The following is a 19,615-nucleotide window of genomic DNA, read 5'->3' on the forward strand; positions in this document are numbered from 1 at the left end:
ACTGTTCATATAAAGTGGGATACCTCAGTGAACAGGACTCTAGCCCTCGGAGTTTATAATCTATCATGGAATACAGACAAGCAAACAGGGAACAGAATGGGTTAGGTGCGACCTAAACGTACCTCTCAGCCCCAACTCTCAAAGATAAACCAGTAAAAATAAAAATAGAAACATAACCTTTCATCATTTAAAGTAAATAATTTATGTCTATAACCCTCCATACAGTAAAAGTCATAACACTAGGAATTAAGAGAAATGGGAGGAAAAAAGAGAAAATATGAGTATCACTAGTTTAAATACACGTATATACACGTTTGTGTGTGTGAAACTACTGAGCAAATCAAGATGCAGTTTAAATTCCTGTTAACAAATAAACTTCAATGTGGGTTTTTTCGCTGCACTAAACTTGCTGGATCTTAGCTCCCTGTCAAGGATCAGAACTCATGCCCTCAGCAGTGAAAGCAAGAAGTCCTAACCACTGGAAAAGTGCAAGTGAAGTCGCGTCCGACTCTTTGCGACCCCGTGGACTGTAGCCCACCAGGCTTCTGCGTCCATGGGATTCTCCAGGCAAGAATACTGGGGTGGGTTGCCAGTTCCTTCTCCAGGGGATCTTCCAGACCCAGGGATCAAACCCAGGTCTCCCGCATTGCAGGCAGACGCTTTAACCTCTGAGCCACTAGGGAAGCCCCTAACCACTGGACTGCCAGGGAATTCCCTCAAAGTAGGTCCCCTTTTAAAAATTTCACAAAGATAGCCCACCATTATCACTAAAACTGTGATGCTTTTTAATAATCAGATACCAGCCATAAAGGAGCCTACAGATAAAACTCTATTAAATTAATCCTGGTGACTCCCAACTCAATTTTTACATAATGCTGTATTAGGTTCCCTGTTTCTCCTTTTGAGATTGTCTTGAAACTCAGTCGATATTAAAAAAACATAGTTTTATATAATGCCTAACTGCTTCCAGTGCCAGGGTCTGGGGGGAGGGGCAGTGGCAAGAAGTCCTTGAAGCAGCCAAAGAAACAGGCAAAGGAGATGAGAAGGTGAAGCTCTGAAGCAGTAACAAAAAGAGGTGCAGAGAAGCTGCAGGAGCTGAAAGCGAAGGCCATGCGGAAGGCGGCCCGGGCCACAGGCAGAATTTGGAAATCTGGCAAAAAGCTGTTCCTTATGCCTCAGATGATGGTAATCATTACTTCCACTGCTGTTTAAACACTTGCATTCTCTTCCATAAAATTTTTTTGCCACCTATAGCTAGAAGAAAAGGCTTCCCTGGTGGCTCAGTGGTAAAAAATCCATGTGCCAATGCAGGAGTAGTGGGTTCAATCCCTGGGCCAGGAAGATCCACTGGAGAAGGAAATGGCAACCCACTCCAATATTCTTGTCTGGGAAATCCAAACCCCATGAACAGAGGGGCCTGGCGGGTTACAGTCCATGGGGTCACAAGAGAGTTGGACATGACTTCGCAACTAAACAACAACAAATAAGCTAGAATAAAGTGCTGTCTTGGAGCCCATGGCACATTCAAGAAATGAAATGTTCACAGTGGCTTATCCCTTCAGTTCTCCCTTAGTCATTTCTATCCTAGTGAGGCCAAAGTAAACCCAGCCTAGAATCCAGGCAATCTGTTCTTCAATCTTTGCTCTACCTTAAATTTTGTGCCACCTACAATTAAATCAACTCATTTAAAAAAAAAAGTTAATGCACAAAACAAAATTAGACACAGTCATTTCAGGTGCCATTAGTTTCCCCCAAACCTAAAATCCTCCAACAATAAGGATTAACAGATCCTGATGCATGAAGAGACTTATTTACTATGTTTAAAGAAATGAAGCAGGGACTCCCCTGATCGCCCAAAGTTTGAGAATCCACCTTGCAATACAGGGGGCTGGGGTTGATCCCTGGTTGGAGAATTAAGATCTCACCTGTCACAGAGCAACTAAGCCCAGGCACTGCAACCACTGAGCCCATGCACCCCAACCAGAAAGCCCAAGCACCTCAAGGAAAGCACCTCTGTGACACAACGAAGACACAGGCAAGTAAACAGCCTTAAAAAATAATGAAGAAAAAAACGCAGTGTTTTTATTAAGAATGATAGGCGAGATTGAGGAACAGGAGACTTATATAGTAAAATTTTATAAAACAACAAAAACGTGGAAATTATGCACATTTAAAACTACTGTTAACAACTGATGTTAAGCTGTGGCAAGATACTAACTTACCCTCTGAATAAAATATTATGTACAAAACAGTTTTGTTCAAAGGTCAATGACAAAAAACACTATTAGGTATTGTTTCTGAGTTTGGGGATTCTCATTTTTCCCTTTTTTTCTTCTCTACTTCCAGATTTTCTTCAGTGAGACTTTGTTACTTATCCCCATTTCCCAACACATTTATAAAGTACACAATTCACCTGGAATTTCTGTCACCTATGTACAACGAAAAAGTGAAAAAAAAAAAAGTATCACACAAATCAATATCAAAGAAAGGTCAAAATACACTGGAGTTTTTGTAACAAAGTTCAAGAGAGGTTTCACATTGCCCACTACCTTTACAGTCACTGAAGTTGATGGCCATGAAGCCGGGGATCATCAATTTATATCAGAGAGACAGGCAAGGAAACTGGCAGTGGGGGCAACTTTTTACTTGATTACCCAATAAATTACATTTATTCAAAAAGAGATAACCTGAAAAGTGAATTTTGAATGGGGAATGAGATAAAGCAGTGCTAACCTGGTGAAAGCCTAAACAAACAGCTATACCTAAGAAGCTGTGCAGAGTCCAGTTTCTAAAAGTTACAGGGAGACTCCCACAGGGAGTAGATGAAATGAAGATGTTACATAGAGGACGGTGTTCCAATTAAATACACTGACTTAAATGCACTCAATTTAGAGGGCTAAAATATAATTGACTGATGGGAAATCAACTACATTAACCAGAAAGTAAAAAGTATGGGGGGAGGGGTATGGAAAGCAACCTCACTCTACTTTTAACAACAGATTAATTCATGTATTCTACACAAACAAGGGAAGCTACAAGGGCTTCCTTTGTAGCTCAGTCAGTAAGAATCTGCCTGCAGCGCAGGAGACCCAGGTTCAATCCCTGGTTCGGCAAGATGCCCTGGAGAAGGAAATGGCAGCCCACTCCAGTATTCTTGTCCGGAAAATCTCATGGATACAGGAGCCTGGTGGGCTGCAGTCCATGGGGTCACAAAGAGTTGAGCACGACTGAGTGACTAACACACTTACACAAACAACTGCCCTCTTTCAGCTTTCTCCCCTGGAGTGGGAGTGGGGAAATGCATTCACAGGAAAGAACCCAAGTCACAGGCAAGAGATTTACGGAATTTGGGTCCTTCCACTTACGTTTGTTTATAAAATAAAACGCTGAACATGAAAGTAAGGAAAGGGTTTCCCGAAGGCCACGAAAGTCTCAGCCTGTTGAGACGGCGATTTCTCAACTCACAAATTAAGAAGTGATCTTTAGTCAAGCCTACAAGACTATATAGTTCAACAAAGATAGCCAAGATTTAAGAATACTTATGTACAAAAAGAATCTTCAGAAGGTTGTTAGCCTCAAATCAGCTTCAAAGAGCAATTATCATCTAACACCTTTTTTCAAAATGTCAAATTCTCCTATAAAGTCCTACTTTCTCCCAAAACACATGAACATGTGGAGACTGTTGTCACACTGTAATGTACAGTGTAAAAGGTACTCTTTTCCTGTCAGTTAAAAGCAGTATCACCCTATTTATTCATCAAGATACCAACCTGATTACATCTGGCTTTCCATACTATTTAACAGAACCTCAACTACCTCAGAGGTCATTCACTAACTCTGCCTGTAACTCCTGTGTATCTTCAGACATCTTTTTATTCGTTCCTGTCTTTCCCCTGCATTCTCAAAGTACTTTATCATGCACTCAGTTCAGTGCAGTCACTCAGTTGTGTCTGACTCTTTGTGACCCCATAGACTGCAGCACACCAGGCCTCCCCGTCCATCACCAACTCCCGGAGCCTACTCAAACTTATGTCCATTGAGTCGGTGATACCATCCAACCATCTCATCCTCTGTCATCCCCTTCTCCTTCCTCCCACCTTCAATCTTTCCCAGCATCAGGATCTTTCCCAATGAGTCAGTTCTTCACATCAGGTGGCCAAAGTATTGGAGTTTCAGCTTCAGCACGAGCCCTTCCAATGAATATTCAGGACTGATATCCTTTAGGATGGACTGGTTGGATCTCCTTGCAGTCCAAGGGACTCTCCAAGAGTCTTCTCCAACACCACAGTTCAAAAGCATCAATTCCTCAGCACTCAGCTTTCTTTGGAGTCCAACTCTCATGTCCATATATGGCTACTGGAAAAACCATAGCTTTGACTAGATGGACCTTTATTGGCCAAGTCTCTGCTTTTAATATGTCTCTGCTTTTTAATATGCTGTCTAGGTTGGTCATAACTTTTCTTTCAAGGAGCTATCATGCACTCTGCATTCTATTAATCATATTCTGACCTAAATTACTAACCATGCATCTCTCTTAGTCTTCCCCTTATCTACTCCCCTCTTAAATATTATAATCCAAGCTCTCCGTTAAACATAATTCTCTAGAATGTCATGATTCTCAAAAATCCAGTGACCTCAGTCTTCTACCAGTCTGCATCACCACTGATGCTCACCTCCTCCTAACTCTTCTAGAGTTTTACCGTGAGGCAACTTTCCTTCTCATCAAAATGCAAAGTTCTCAAGGTCTGTCTTCTAATATGGCAATTTCTGATCATCAAACAGCTTCAGCTCCCAGATTTACCTAAATGTGTATGTAGTCTCTGCTAGAATTCAAATTTAACATCTTAACCCCTTGCTAAATACGCACACATGATCTCGTAAGTAAACCAATACATACATACACTCTCCCTTATACAGATAAAGCAGTTTCCTTGTTTCTGTTAATGATGCCACCACCTTTCTTGCTTGAAAGTCCTAAGTGACTTGCCCTCTTTAAAAAGCTTGAAACTAAAATCTTGACAACTCAAAAATCTCTTGGAATTTGTCCCATCCTTTCTGTTTCTCACTAAATTCAGACTCTTTCAGTTCTTTCTCAAAAGCCTTCCAAACTGGGACACCCCTTCCAAACTGGTACAGTGGATGGGAATTCACCTGCCAATGCAGGGGACAGGGGTGAGATCCCTGTTCTGAGGATTCCACACACCGTGGAGCAACTAGGCCCATGCACGATAACTGCTGAGCCCCTGCGCCTAGAGCAGGTGCTCAGCAATGAGAAGCCACCTCAGTTAGAAGCCTGAGCACAAGGAAGGGCAGCACCTGCTCACTCCAACAGAGAAAGCCCACACACAGCAACAAAGATCCACCACGACCAAAAATAAATAACTTTTCTAACTGTAACGCCCTCATTAAAGAAAAAAGAGTCTTCCAAACTTTTGTATCATGTGTAGCATTCATTGTACACATAAAATTCAAACACCTGCATTCAGTTTGAAGTATTATGCCTTACACAGGAATCCAGGCTGACATACACAGCCCTAACCAACATTTCAAATGAACCTTCTACTACACTTCTCACTTCTCTAAACAAATTCTATGCTCTTGGTGGCTCAGATGGTAAAGAATCCACCTGCAATGCAAGAGACTTGGGTTCAATCCCTTGGTTGGGAGCATCCCCTGGAGAAAATGGCAACCCACTCGAGTATTCTTGACTGGAGAAACCTAGGGACAAAGGAGCCCGGTGAGCTACAGTCCATGGGGTTGCAAAGAGTCAGACACGACTGACCGAATAAGCGAGAATATCATACCACTTAGCATCTTTCCCAGAACTTGCAATTTTCATACTCTAGGCTACTGTCTTACTTCATTCAACACCAGCTGGATAAATAGGTTGAGACAATACAAATTCATTCAATCTTTATTAAATACATACTACCTAAGGGCCAGAAACTATGCAAGGAAAAAGGGAGGTGAATATGACAAACTTGATCTGCTGCTCCAAAGAAATTTCAAGTCCAGCGGGAGATAGAATTCCTAAATGCAATTATCTAATGTGATAAATGCTATAGCCCTACCACAAAGGATGTACCACTTGAACTGGAACAGGAATAGAAATCTGGCATGCAGAAGATGAAGTGAGTATTCCAAGTCAGAGCTATTAATAAAAGAGAAAATATTTAGGGAATGACCATCTCTTTAAAACCATCAATTCTCCCTCATGGGCTTTTTGAAAACATACTCAAGATCCTAGTCCAACCCTACCTGGCTTTCTTAGCTAGGTCCCTCAGGCAGGACTAATCATTTCTTCTTCTAAGTGCTACACGCGTCATCTTTGGCTCTTTTTATTAACATGTTTAGTCCCAGTAATGTGTGCATGTGCACAGGCATAACCCTCTCCTGTTTGGAAGATTCTTTAAGTTAATACTAAACGGAAGCCTGGCAGTGTTATGCTTCCAGCAGATGCTCAAGAGATTCTTTGCAGCATCTACCATTACTTTGTACTTACAGGGATTAAAAAAGACTGTTGAACAAACCTGTGATACTGAAGACTTCTAAAGGGAATTCCCTGGTGGTCCAGTGGTTATGACTTCACGCTTCCACTGCCAAGGGCAGGGGTTTCATCCCTGGTCAAGGAACTAAGATTGTACATGCCACAAAGCAAGGCAAAAAAAAAACAAAACAAAACACTCTTAAGAGAAGGAGCCTACCAAAATACAAAGGTATTTCAATTGCTTCTAAAAGTGCTATGAGGGATGTAATGTACATGATAAATGTTATTAACACTGCTCTATGTTATATATGAAAGCTGTTAAGACAGTAAATACAAAGAGGTCACATCACAAACTTTTTCTTTCTATTCCTGTAATTTCTTATCTGTATGAGAAGATGGACAAACACTTATTGATAATCATTTCATAATGTATGTAAGTCAAATCATCTTGCTGTACACAAACTTACATAGTGTTATGACAATTGTTTATTTGCTTCTCAGTTGTGTCCAACTGTTTGCAACCCCATGGACTGTAACTGGCCAGGCTCCTCTGTCCATGGAATTCTCTAGGCAAGAATACTGGAGTGGGTGGCCGTTCCCCTCTTCAGGGGATCTTCCCCGACCAAGAGACCAAACCTGGGTCTCCTACATTGCAGGTGTTTTATTTACCATCTGACGCAATGTGGGAATGCCAGTGAAAAAATAATTAAGTCATTAATCATGTAATTTCAAAACATTTTGAAAGCCAATCTTTTATATTCTAGTTTTTTTTTTTTTTTTCTTTTAGCTGCCCCAGCCCTTAGTTGCAACCCTGGTAGCTCAGCTGGTAAAGAATCCTCCTGCAGTGCAGAAGACCCTGGTTCGATCCCTGGGTCAGGAAGTTTCCCTGGAGAAGAGATACGCTACCCACTCAAGTATTTTTCAGCTTCCCTGGTGGCTCAGACAGTAGTAAAGAATTCACCTGTAATGGAGGAGACCTGGATTTGATCCCTGGGTTGGGAAGATCCCCTGGAGGAGGGCATGGCAAACCACTCCAGTATCCTTGCCTGGAGAATCCCCATGGACAGAGGTGCCTGGCGGGTCAAGCCCATGCGCCACAACCATTGAGTCTGTGCTCTAGAACCCACGCTCCACAAGAGAGAAGGCACCGCAATGAGCAGCGCCCACTTGCTGCATGTAGAGAGGAGCACAAGACCCAGCAAAGCCAATAAGCAAATACTTGTCTTTTAATTGAAGTTAAAACCATAATGACACAGCACTAAATACCTCTAATAACGCTAACATCAAAATCTAAAAATACTGAGTGCTTGCAAGGATGGGAAAGTTGGTAGGAATTGAAAAAAGGTAGTCACTTTAGAGAACAGTAGGGCAGTTTCTCATAAAAGTAAACATACATGCCTCATATTCCCCAGCAATTCCATTCCTAGATATTTATGCAAAAGAAATTAAGCATATGTCTACACAGAGACCTGTATGTTGTTTGTAGCAGCTTTATTAACACTCAAAACCTGGAAACAACTAAATGATCATTAGCTAGGTGAATGAACAAACTGTGGTAAATTCAAATAATCAAATACTACTTGGCAATAAAAACAATTTACTGATAATATGCAGGCAGCACTAGTGGTAAAGATCCGCCTGCCAATGCAGGAGACCTAAGAGACATGGGTTCCATCCCTGGGTTGGCAGCCCATTCTTCTAGCCTGGAAAATCCCATGGACAGAGGAGCCTGGCAGGTTACATTTATAGGGTCACAAAGAGTCAGACACAACTAAAGTGACTTAGCACGCAAAATGCAACAACATAAATGAGTTTCCAAAATATTACTCAAAGATAAAGTTAATGCTCCCCTTCATGTATCACTGCCTTCTCCTGGTGAAGGGGCCTGCCTAACTCAATGAAGCTATAAGCCAAGCCCTGTTCATAGCAAGAGAGTTCTGACAAAACACGATCCACTGGAGGAGGGAATGGAAACCCACTGCAGATTTCTTGCCACGAGAAACCCTGAAGAGTATGAAAAGGCAAAAAGGTATGACACCAGAGGACGCCCCCAGGTCAGAAAGTGTTTGATATGCTACTAGGGAAGAATGAAGGGCAATTACTAACACCTTCAGAAAGAATAAAGCTGCTGGGCCAAAGCAGAAAATGATGCTCAGCTCTGGATGTGTCTGGTGGTGAAGGTAAAGACTGATGCTGTAAAGAACAATACTGGATAGGAACTTGGAATATTCAGTTCAGTTGCTCAGTGTTGTCCGACTCTTTGAGATCCCATGGACTGCAGTACGCCAGGCTTCCCTGTCAATCACCAACTCCCGGAGCCTACTCAAACTCATGTCCATCACGTCGATGATGCCATCCAACCATCTCATCCTCTGTCATCCCCTTCTCCTCCCACCTTCAATCTTTCCCAGCATCAGGGTCTTTTCCAATGAGTCAGTTCTTCACATCAGCTGGCCAAAGTATTGGAGTTTCAGTTTCAACATCAGTCCCTCCAATGAATATTCAGGACTGATTTCCTTTAGGATGGACTGGTTTGATCTCCTTGCAGTCCAAGGGACTCTCAAGAGTCTTCTCCAACACCACAGTTCAAAAGCATCAACTCTTGCAGGCGCTCAGCTTTCTTTATAGTCCAACTCTCACATTCATACCTGACTACTGGAAAAACCATAGCTTTGACTAGATACTTTTGTTAGTAAAGTAACGTCTCCTTTTTAATGAGACATTATTAAAGCTTTTTAGTATACTATCTAGGTTGATCATAACTTGTCTTCCAAGGAGCAAGCATCTTTTAATTTCATGGCTGCAATCACCATCTGCAGGGATTTTGGAGCCCAAAAAGATAAAGTCTCTCACTGTTTCCATTGTTTCCCCATCTATTTGTCATGAAGTGACGGGACCAGATGCCATGATCTTAGTTTTCTGAATAATGAGTTTTAAGCCAACTTTTTCACTCTCCTCTTTCACTTTCATCAAGAAGCTCTTTAGTTCTTCACTTTCTGCCATAAGGGTGGTGTCATCTGCGTTTCCAAGGTTATTGATATTTCTCCCGGCAATCCTGATTCCAGCTTGTGCTTCATCCAGTCCAGCATTTCTCATGATATACTCTGCATATAAGTTAAAAAAGCAGGGTGACAAAATACAGTCTTGACGTACTCCTCTCCCAATTTGGAACCAGTCTGCTGTTCCATGTCCAGTTCTAACTACTGCTCCTTGACCCACATACAGATTTCTCAGGGGGCATATAAGGTGGTCTGGTATTCCCATCTCTTTCAGGATTTTCCACAGTTTGTTGTGATCCACACAGTCAAAGGCTTTGGCATAGTCAATAAAGCAAAAGTAGATGTTTTTCTGGAACTCTCTTGCTTTTTCGATGATCCAGTGGATGTTGGCAATTTGATCTCTGGTTCCTTGGCCTTTTCCAAATCCAGCTTGAACATCTGGAAATTCACAGTTCATGTGCTGATGAAGCCTGGCTTGGAGAATTTTGAGCATTATTATTGCATAGGAACCTGGAATGTTAGGTCCACAAATCAAGGTAAATTGGATGTGGTCAAGCAGAAGAGGACAAGACTGAATATCAACATCTCAGGATCAGTGAACTAAAATGGACAGGAATGGCTGAATTTAATTCAGATGACCATTTTATATACTACTGTGGGAAAAGAACCCCTTAGAAGAAAAGGAGTAGCCCTCACGGTCAACAAGAGTCTGAAATACAGTACTTGGGTGCAACATCAAAAACGACAGAATGATCTTGGTTCACTTTCAAGGTAACCATTCAATATCACAGTAATCCAAATCTACGATCCAAACACTGATGCTGAAAAAGCTCAAGTTGACCAGTTCTATGAAGATCTACAACACCTTCTAGAACCCCCCAAAAAGATGTCCTTTTCATCATACGGGACTGGAATGCAAAAATAAGATGTCAGGAGGTACAGGAATAACAGGTAAATTTGGCCTTGGAGTACAAAATGAAGCACGGCAAAGGCTAACAGAGTTTTGTCCACTGAACACTAGTCATAGCAAACACCGTTACCAACAATACAAAAGAAGACTCTACACATGAACATCACCAGATGGTCAATACTGAAATCAGATCGATTATGTTCTTTGCAGCTGAAGATGGAGAAGGTCTGTACAGCCAGTAAAAACAAGACCTGAACAAACTGAGGCTCACTCAGATCATAAGCCCCTTATTCCAAAATTCAGACATAAATTGAACAAAGTAGGGAAAACCACTAGACATTCAGGTAGGACCTAAATCAAATTTCTTATAAATATACAGCAGAGGTGACAAGCAGATTCAAGGGATTAGATATGGTAGAGAGTGCCTGAAGATAAGGATGGAGGTTCATGACACTGTAGAGGAGGCAGTGGCCAAAACCATCCTAAGGAAAAAGAAATGCAAGAAGGCAAAGTGGTTGTCTGAGGAGGCTTTACAAACAGCTGAGGAAAGAAGAGAAGGGAAGGGCAAGGGAGAAAGGGAAAGATATACCCAAATGAATGCAGAGTTCCAAAGAATAGCAAGGAGAGATAAGCAGGGCTTCTTAGGTGAACAATGCAAAGAAACAGAGCAAAACAACAGAATGGGAAAGAAGCTAGACTTCTTTCTGTATGGGATGCTGGTTTCAACAGAATGTGAACTGAGAACTTCCAGACGTACAACCTGAATTTAGAAAAGTCAGAGGAACCAGAGATCAAATTGCCAACATCTGCTAGATCATAGAAAAAGCAAGAGAATTCCAGAAAAATATCTACTTCTGCTTCACTGACTATGCTAAAGCCTTTGAATGTGTGGATCACAACAAACCATGGAAAATTCTTCAAGGGACAGGAATACCAGACCACCTATCTGCCTCCTGAGAAATCTGTATGCAGTTCAAGAACAAGAGGTAGAACTGGACATGGAACAAGAGACTGGTTCAAAACTGGGAGAGTACATCAAGGCTGTATATTGTCACCCTGCTTTTCTAACTTCTATGAAGAGTACATCATGTGAAATGCCCTTGTCAATCAAGATTGCTGGAAGAAATATAAACCTCAGATATGCTGATGATACCACTCTAACAGTAGAAAGCTAAGAGGAACTCAAGACGCTCTTGATGAAGGTGAAACAGTGAAAAAGCTGGCTTAAAACTCAACATTCAAAAAATGAAGATCATGGCATCCGGTCCCATCACTTAATTCCAAATAGATGGGGAAACAATGGAAACAGTGACAGACTTTATTTTCTTGGGCTCCAAAATCACTGCAGACGGTAACTGCAGCCATGAAATTAAAAGATGCTTGTTCCTTGGAAGAAAGGCTATGACAAGCCTAGCCAGTGTATTAAAAAGCACAGATATTACTTTGCCAACAAAGTTCCGTATCGTCAAAGCTATGGTTTTTCCAGTACTCATGTACGGATGTCAGAGCTGAACAATAAAGAAGACTGAGCGCCGAAGAATTGATGCCTTTGAACTGTTGTGCTGGAGAGGACTCTTGAGAGCTCCTTGGACTGCAAGGAGATCAAACCAGCCCATCCTAAAGGAAATCAACCCTGAATATTCACTGGAAGGACTGATGCTGAAGCTGAAGCTTCAATACTTTGGCCACCTAATGTGAACAGCCAACTCATTTGAAAAGACCCTGATGCTGGGAAAGATTGAAGGTGGCAGGAGAAGGGGATGACAGAGGATGAGATGGTTGGATCACATCACTAACTCAATGGACATAGTTTGAACAAACTCTGGGAAACAGTGAAGGACAAGGAAGCCTGGTGTGTAGTCTATGGGGTCGCAAAGAATTGGACACCACTGAGCCACTGAATAACAGCAAGAAGAGATCCCTCCAGGAAAATCAGAGATACCAAGAGAACATTTCATGCAATAATGGGAACGATAAAGGACAGAAATGGTAACGACCCAACAGAACCAAAAGAGATTAAGAAGAGGTGGCAAGAAAACACAGAAGAAGTATACAAAAAGGTCTTAATGACTCTGATAACCACGATGGTGTGCTCACCCACCTAGAGACAGACATCTTGGGGTGTAAGTCAACTGGGTCTGAGGAAGCATCACTACGAACAAAGCTAGTGGAGGTGATAGAATTCCAGTTCAGCTATTTCAAATCCTAAAAGATGATGCTGTTAAAGTGATGCACTCAATGTGTCAGCAAATTTGGAAAACTCAGCAGTGGCCACAGGACTGGAAAAGATCAGTTTTCATTCCAATCCCAAAAAAAGGCAACGCCAAAGATGTTCAAACTATGACACAATCGCACTCATTTCACATGCTAGCAACTTACTGCTCAAAATCCTTCAAGCTAGGCTTCAACAGTACATGAACTGAAAACTTACAGATGTACAAGCTAGATTTAGAAAAGGCGCAGAGGAACCTGAGATCAGATTGCCAACATTTCGTTGGATCATAGGAAAAACCAAGAGAATTCCACTAAAGCATCCACTTCTGTTTCATAGACTACAAGAAAGCCTTTGACTGTGTGGATCATAGCAAACTGTGGAAAGTTCTTTCAGAGATAGGAGTACCAGATCACCTAAACAAGTCTCCCGAGGAACCCGTATGCAGGTCAAGAAGTAAGTTATTAACAGAACTGGACACGTAACAATAGACTGGTTCAAAATTGGGAAAGGAACATAAAGCTGTATACTGTCACTCTGCTTATTTAACTTATATGCAGAGGACACAATGTGATATACTGGGATAGATGAATCACAAGCTGGAATCAAGACTGCTGGGAGAAATAGTAAATTCTAGAATGCTACAAATCCCATCTTTGGGGCGGGGCAGGGGAAGCGATAATACAAAAAGAAGTGTGGGTCTACGGGAAAAAAAATACTGCATATCAATTCATACCACCATCTGTAAACTATTGAGTATTAAAAAGAGTATAATTAATTTTTTAATTTTAAAAAACACTTTAAAATTTTCACTTGGTTTTTGATAACCATAACCAATATATGTTATTGGTTCGAAAACATGGCTCTAAAATAAAGATCGAAAGTGTGAAAATTAATTTAGCACTAATAGCAGAGCAAAAATAATCTGACATTATGCCTACATTAGTGACAATTTATCCTTAAAGTCTTGAGTGTGCTTAAATACTACCAACTAATTGAAGATAAAGTTGAGTAGGTGGAGGGGAACAGACTAGTAAAGCTATACCATGCTGAAATTTAAAATGAGCAGCTACATAGAGAAAGAGAAACAGAAAGAAACTTACTGCCTAGACCCAAAGGTACAGTGGAATTTTGTTGTTTCTAAGAGGTAATTTTAAAAACATCTGGTGTGCTTACCTGATATAGTACTATTTTTTTTCTGTTAGCCTAATGTTAAATTAATGGTCTTGAAAACAAAAATGTAATATAGTGAAACCCAACTGTGGAACATCAGTTCATATGCAGTCATTAAAAACATTGTCAAAGGCTAAAACCATAGGTGAAAAATAATGAAATATAAATTTTGCAACTAAAGTTATGATTTCAATAACAAGAAGGGCAATGTATGCACTTTGACAGGAAAATGAAATTAATTCTTTAGATCTACTATTGCAAAATAATGATCAGTGCAGAATACAATACAAAAGATAAGGTTATCCAGGTGAAATACTTTTGTATTCCTTTAATCCTTTTTAATCTTAGGGATCTCTGAAATGGCACCTCTGTTCTCTACTCAGTAATAAAATGGCTCTATCTACACATGATCATAAAATCTAAACTGCTAAACACCTAGCTGCACCTCAACCAAATATAAGTATCAAAGTGAGTGATAGTTGCTCAGTCGTGCCCGACATTTTGCAACCCCACGGACCCAGCATGGGGCCCACCAGGCTCCTCTGTCCATGCGGATTCTCCAGGCAAGAACACTGGAGTGGGTTGCCATTCCCTTCTCCAGGGGACCTTCCCAACCCAGGGAGCAAACCAGGGTCTCCATATTACAGGCAGATTCCTTTATGTCTGAGTCACCTGGGAAATCCCGTAAGTATCAATGCAGAATCAAAAATTCACTCTTCAAAGAGCCTGAAATATTCTGACCACTATCTATAACAAGTGATGAGAACTGCAAGATCTTTGGCTCAAACAGTTGGGGATGGGGAATTTCAGTTATTGCAAACTAATCACATGAAATTTCATCACAATTTAATCCTTAGGGTTATTTCCATCCAAAATAAAAACTGCTAAAAAGTTGAGATCCCATGTTGTCTTGTTTTTTTAAAAAGTCAAGAAGCCAAAAGAAAATGACATTTTGGAAAACAGAAAAAATTCTACAAAAATAATTTTTCAGTATTGTGAAGTTAGAAGTAGTACTCTATCTTGCTTTTTATTTAAAAAAAAAGTAAGATCCTAGGAAGAGGATGCAGTTCTCTTATCAGAAACTATGTTACCAAAGGCTATGTCTATGCTAGGACAGAACTTATCTCTACTATTGAATAACTATCCCCACCCCTTCCTCTCTAGAGCCCCTCACTCCTGGCTGGCTCACACTAGTCAGGCCCAGGTCCATTGTCACTGAAGCATGGGCTGTATTACCCATTCTTAACAGCTAACCCCCTATTAAAATTGAAACCTTTGGAACTACCAAAGGGTCTCTGTTTAAAAGGACTTTACCAATCAAAACAGCAATGCTTATCTATTGAAAGCAGCAACCTTCAATTTGTTGTGGCATGCCATGGAATGAAAGCATCACAAACAAGATCTAAGCACCAGTCACAGAAATAAGAGATACTTGTGAATTAAGCCTTTTCTTTCCGAGGGCCCCACAGGTAAGGAGGTGAGTTTTTAAGTTCAGAGGTATTAGAAAAGTGACCAAGCATTAAAGAAATGGAAATGTTTCCCCACAAAAATTAGTGTGTATTTATATTATGCTTTAAGGTAACCTTAAACAAGTAACCTACACATCCCTTTACCTCCTTGAGATAGATAATTGCTTCATTTACAGAAAAGGAAGCCACAATGTTAAGAGCCTAAGGAAAGGAGTTCAAAGTCCCTCAGCATTTGAAATAAGGTCTCCTCCCTGGAACAGTGATTTTTCATTATATCTGTTTAAGAACAACCACTTTTGAAGACCATCCAGGGATGCAAGAATATAAAAAAAATTTAAAGTCCAACTGTTAGCTTATTTGATACTGTAGGGAGAAGTTAAAAGACAGAAGACAGTAACATAAAAGGAAATCCACAACAGTCATCCCAACATACCTACAGTATCAACATAGGGTAAAATATCTAGAATTTAAAAGATAAAAATTAGCTGAGGGAAAGCCATCAAAAAACTGATTACATTGCTGCTGAAGCCAGTCCAGAGTTCCAAGAGATGCAACTTGTTTGTTCTGTCAGCTTTTAAATGTTTCCCAGTGGAGAGAGTCCTGTCTGTCAATTAAATTCTACTGAATTTAAGTTCAGGAACAACCCTCTAGTTTGTAATTATCAAAATCAGCCTTGAAAAGGGGTCATTCCTCACCTCCATACACACCCAGTATAAAATATGTGGGGATAAGTCTTATTTAAAGCAATCAAGGAAAGAATTTTCAATCCTGATAATGGGCAATCAACAGCAATAATCTTCAGGACAAGGAAACTGTTAACTGTTAACCTACTGGTTTTTATATATTTTCAGTAACTGATAGGGACATTTTCATTAAGTGAACTGTGGATAATGAAAATAACCTACTACCAACAGTGCCAATACTATTCAAACTCAAGAGCTGTCTGGTAGCAATTCTCCTCACCTACTAACTAAACACTCACTCGACTACCAAATTAAAGACATTTACTTCTCCTCCCATTTTTGATCCCCATCCACCCCACAAACATTCTGGTTCTTTCCTCTTGCTACTTATTGACAAATATTTCAACCCCTGAATATTCAACAACTTGAACTATAATATCTGCTAAATAGAAAGAAATCCATTTGAGGTCCTTATCCTCCCTTCAATTCCTTTCTAACTTTTCAGAATTAAACAGCCTCAAGAGATGAAATCATAACATATGTTTACTCATAGCTAATCCTAAATACTTAACGGGAAAATAATATCACCAAAGAAACAACACATTTCAGTTTAAACGAATCATACCGTCTATTTTCTGAGACCAGGAATTTTGGACATCAAAAGGACCACTGAATACTAACAGGGCCAAATGTTTACTCTGAAACTTTGTTCACATGCCTAAGGCTATATTAACTGCCAAATATGGAGCTAAACAAGGAATTCCCATTTTCTTCCCCTCTAATATAGGAGGCTCCCCAAACTGCAGTTAATGTTTCACGGATCCAGGTACATGCAATGCTAACATTTGAGAGACCAGCACGAGGTGCTAAAGCCAGTATTTCCACATAAGTTATTATCACAACAATCATATGGGGGGCATGACGGAATAACTTTGCTATTATTCCAGCTTCGGTGCACGTGTGTGGTTTTGTTTTTATTTGATTTTTAAGACAGCAAAGGCACTGACTCTCCCCCTCCCCCCCCCCAAAAAAAATTCTGTTAAGAAATTAGGCATACCTTGGAGGGGAAAAAAAAATTGATCTATGCGGGAAATTGTAGCTGCAATCTACACTCGCCCCAGGGCGGCACAGGGCCATCTTAAAAAATCTGCCTTTATAGAGATGCAGGTAAAATTCGATCGGATTCAACTAACAAAAATAACACAACCTAGTTACGCTATGTTCCTCTCCTTGACTATCCTTCCCACTCTCCCCAAGAAAGAGATGGGAGAAAAGAAATAAACCCCCTCCCCAGAGCACGCAAACACCTCTTCTATTCCTGAGTCAGTAAGAGATCGCCTGCATAAAAGGGCACGGAGAAGGAGCACGTTATATATAGCCCGGGTTTCAGAACTCTCTTGGGATAAAACAGAGGGGGGTCAGAGACCGCGGAACACCAGGTACTGGGGTAAGCAAAGCGGCGGCTGCCTTCAGACCCGGATTCTGTTTCCGTGCAGAGAAATGGTGCCCGGAGGCCGCTACTTTCGCATCTGCGTCGCTTCTGCCTCCGCCGGCAGAGCCTCTTTTCCCCTCCCCCACGGGTGGGGCGGCAGCGGCGGCCTCCCCATTCCCGGGGAACCGGGAATAAGAGCCGCAAGAGTCGGGGACGAGAGTGGGGGGCTCCGCACCCGAAAACATCCTCTCCGGCAAGCCCACTCCCCCTCATCCCGTCCGAAGCCTCCATCAGCGTGCCTTTGGGAGCCGCTGCGTCCCCTTACCCAGCTCGCCACCTCATCCCCAACCAACCCCGGCCCCACCTGTGCCCTCGGAGCCCTCCGTCCGCAAGACGCGCGCCGGTCACCTCCCTGCCCACGCGGCCCCCCATCCCTCACCTGAGAGGAAAGGCTCGGTTTCTCTCACGCACACAGCAGCAGCGTAGGCAGCCGGCAAGAACAATGTCTCTCTCGGCCTCCACACCTCCGACACCGGGGCTCACGCACAGAACGGTTGCCGCGAGCCGCGGCGGGCGACGGGAATGTCCCCTTCCGACCACCACACCGGCCGCCCCTCCCGGCCCCCGTACACACCTCCAACCAACAGCGGCGGCGGGTACGTCGCGCGGAGGTCAGCGGGAGAGTCGCCGAGGACCGGCTGCAGCGGGTTCTTTTCACTCGCCGCCCCCTCCCTCTGACAAATCTCAAGCCAAGGAAGCCGGAGAGCCGAGAGCTGGTTCTCCTCACAACCACCTCTTCCCGGGCACCAGGCGCTGCGGCGAGCGACAAGGAACACGGACGTCCCGCCCCCTTTGCCACCGCCCCCTCTTATTGTTTTACCCCTGCCGAAAGGGCTGGGGAACCCCCCAGCACGGCTTCAGCCAATCACGCATCTCCTCCGCGAGCTGGACCCAACCTTCTCGCGTCCCTCTGCGGAGCACGCGCAGAACGCCGCCGCGCTCACGTACTCTCGCGCCCGGAAAGCCGGGGAACCGGAACCGGCCTGAAGCAGGGGCGAGAGTCCGCTGATTTGACGTCACAAGGAGGCTGCCTTTCTCCGGCCCAAGGCTCGGGCCTCGTCGCCCTTCGAGATCGCGGCGTAACAGGAGCCGGGTGGCTGCAGCGGTGTGCCTTTTGCGCTGTGCCCTTTGGGGGACTGATTTTTCTGGTCCGTTTATATAATTAATGTTAAGAAGGAGAAAATGTAGTGATTCTTCTTCCTGAACTAGGTATCTGCAGGTTGCTGCTCTAGACGAGCGTAAAATGCAGTCAGTGGCTTTACCTGCTTGCAGCTAAACTCACTCTAGGAAATGGAGGTTTTTAAGCTCCACCGAGAAGGGCACATCCGTTCAAACAGGTTTAACGCAACATACATTATAGGGCCTACTGCGTTCTAGGTACTGGGATGTAGAAAAAATACGACGGGGCCTCCACGGGGCTGGGGGGGGGGCGGATTTCTATTTCTTTGTGTGCCTGGTTCAGTGTTCAGGCGTTGCTAAATACATGCTAAGCATTTTATATGCCAAAGCAGCTAAAAGGGTGAAATCCCAGGAGATACCAGGATTACAGCCCTGTCCTAGATCTAGGCTCAGACTTGGCTCCGGGGGCATAGCTGAGAAAACACTAGACACTGACTCTCATGACCTTGATTCATGGAAAAAGCCAAATCTGCTTACAGTCAAGGAAGCCACTTTGCACCTTAGTTCTGGCAATGTTTCTCAGGGACTATCAAGACAGCTGAGGAATTTTGGAAGGGAGGAGCTGAGGAAATGGTGAAAGAAATAAAAGGCAATTAGGAAATGCCCATATACCAGACAAATGTGTAGGCATACACATTTCAGCAGTTTTCTTCACAATCCTATTAAAGCAATTTAAAGGTTTTTTTCACGTGTGAAAACAGGTTTACGGGGCAGTGACAACATTTGAACCTCCAAAATCTACACTTTAAGGTTGCTCATTTTGTTATATGCAAAATATATGGGCTGTCACTTCTATGAAGTGAACTTTGACATGTTTTTCCTTAAAGTAGCATAATACATTAAATGCAGATTGTCCTTCATATCTAATACTTATGTACCAGCTACTCATCTACTTTAATTATTTAATCCTCACAATAACCCTATAAAGTAGTTACTATTTTTATGCCCATTTAACAGATGAAGAAACTGAGGCTTAGGGAGGTCAAGTAACTTGCCCAAGGTCATAACAGC

The 19,615-nt window shown here is 42.3% G+C and overlaps 1 protein-coding gene across 2 annotated transcripts in view; it reads right to left on the minus strand.

Moving 5' to 3' along the window:
* Nucleotides 1–18,225, minus strand: part of G3BP2 (G3BP stress granule assembly factor 2) — a 36,412-nt gene extending 18,187 nt beyond the window's left edge. The window contains exon 1 of one of the 2 annotated variants that reach the window (XM_043448444.1): nt 18,000–18,225. The gene's annotated coding sequence lies outside the window, so the exon portion shown is untranslated. The remainder of the gene's footprint in view (nt 1–17,999) is intronic. The other variant, XM_043448445.1, reaches the window with a different exon arrangement.
* Nucleotides 18,226–19,615: the final 1,390 nt, after the last annotated feature.

The sequence above is a fragment of the Cervus canadensis genome, chromosome 26 (assembly GCF_019320065.1).
Source record: "Cervus canadensis isolate Bull #8, Minnesota chromosome 26, ASM1932006v1, whole genome shotgun sequence".
NCBI classification, from domain to species: Eukaryota; Metazoa; Chordata; class Mammalia; order Artiodactyla; family Cervidae; genus Cervus; species Cervus canadensis.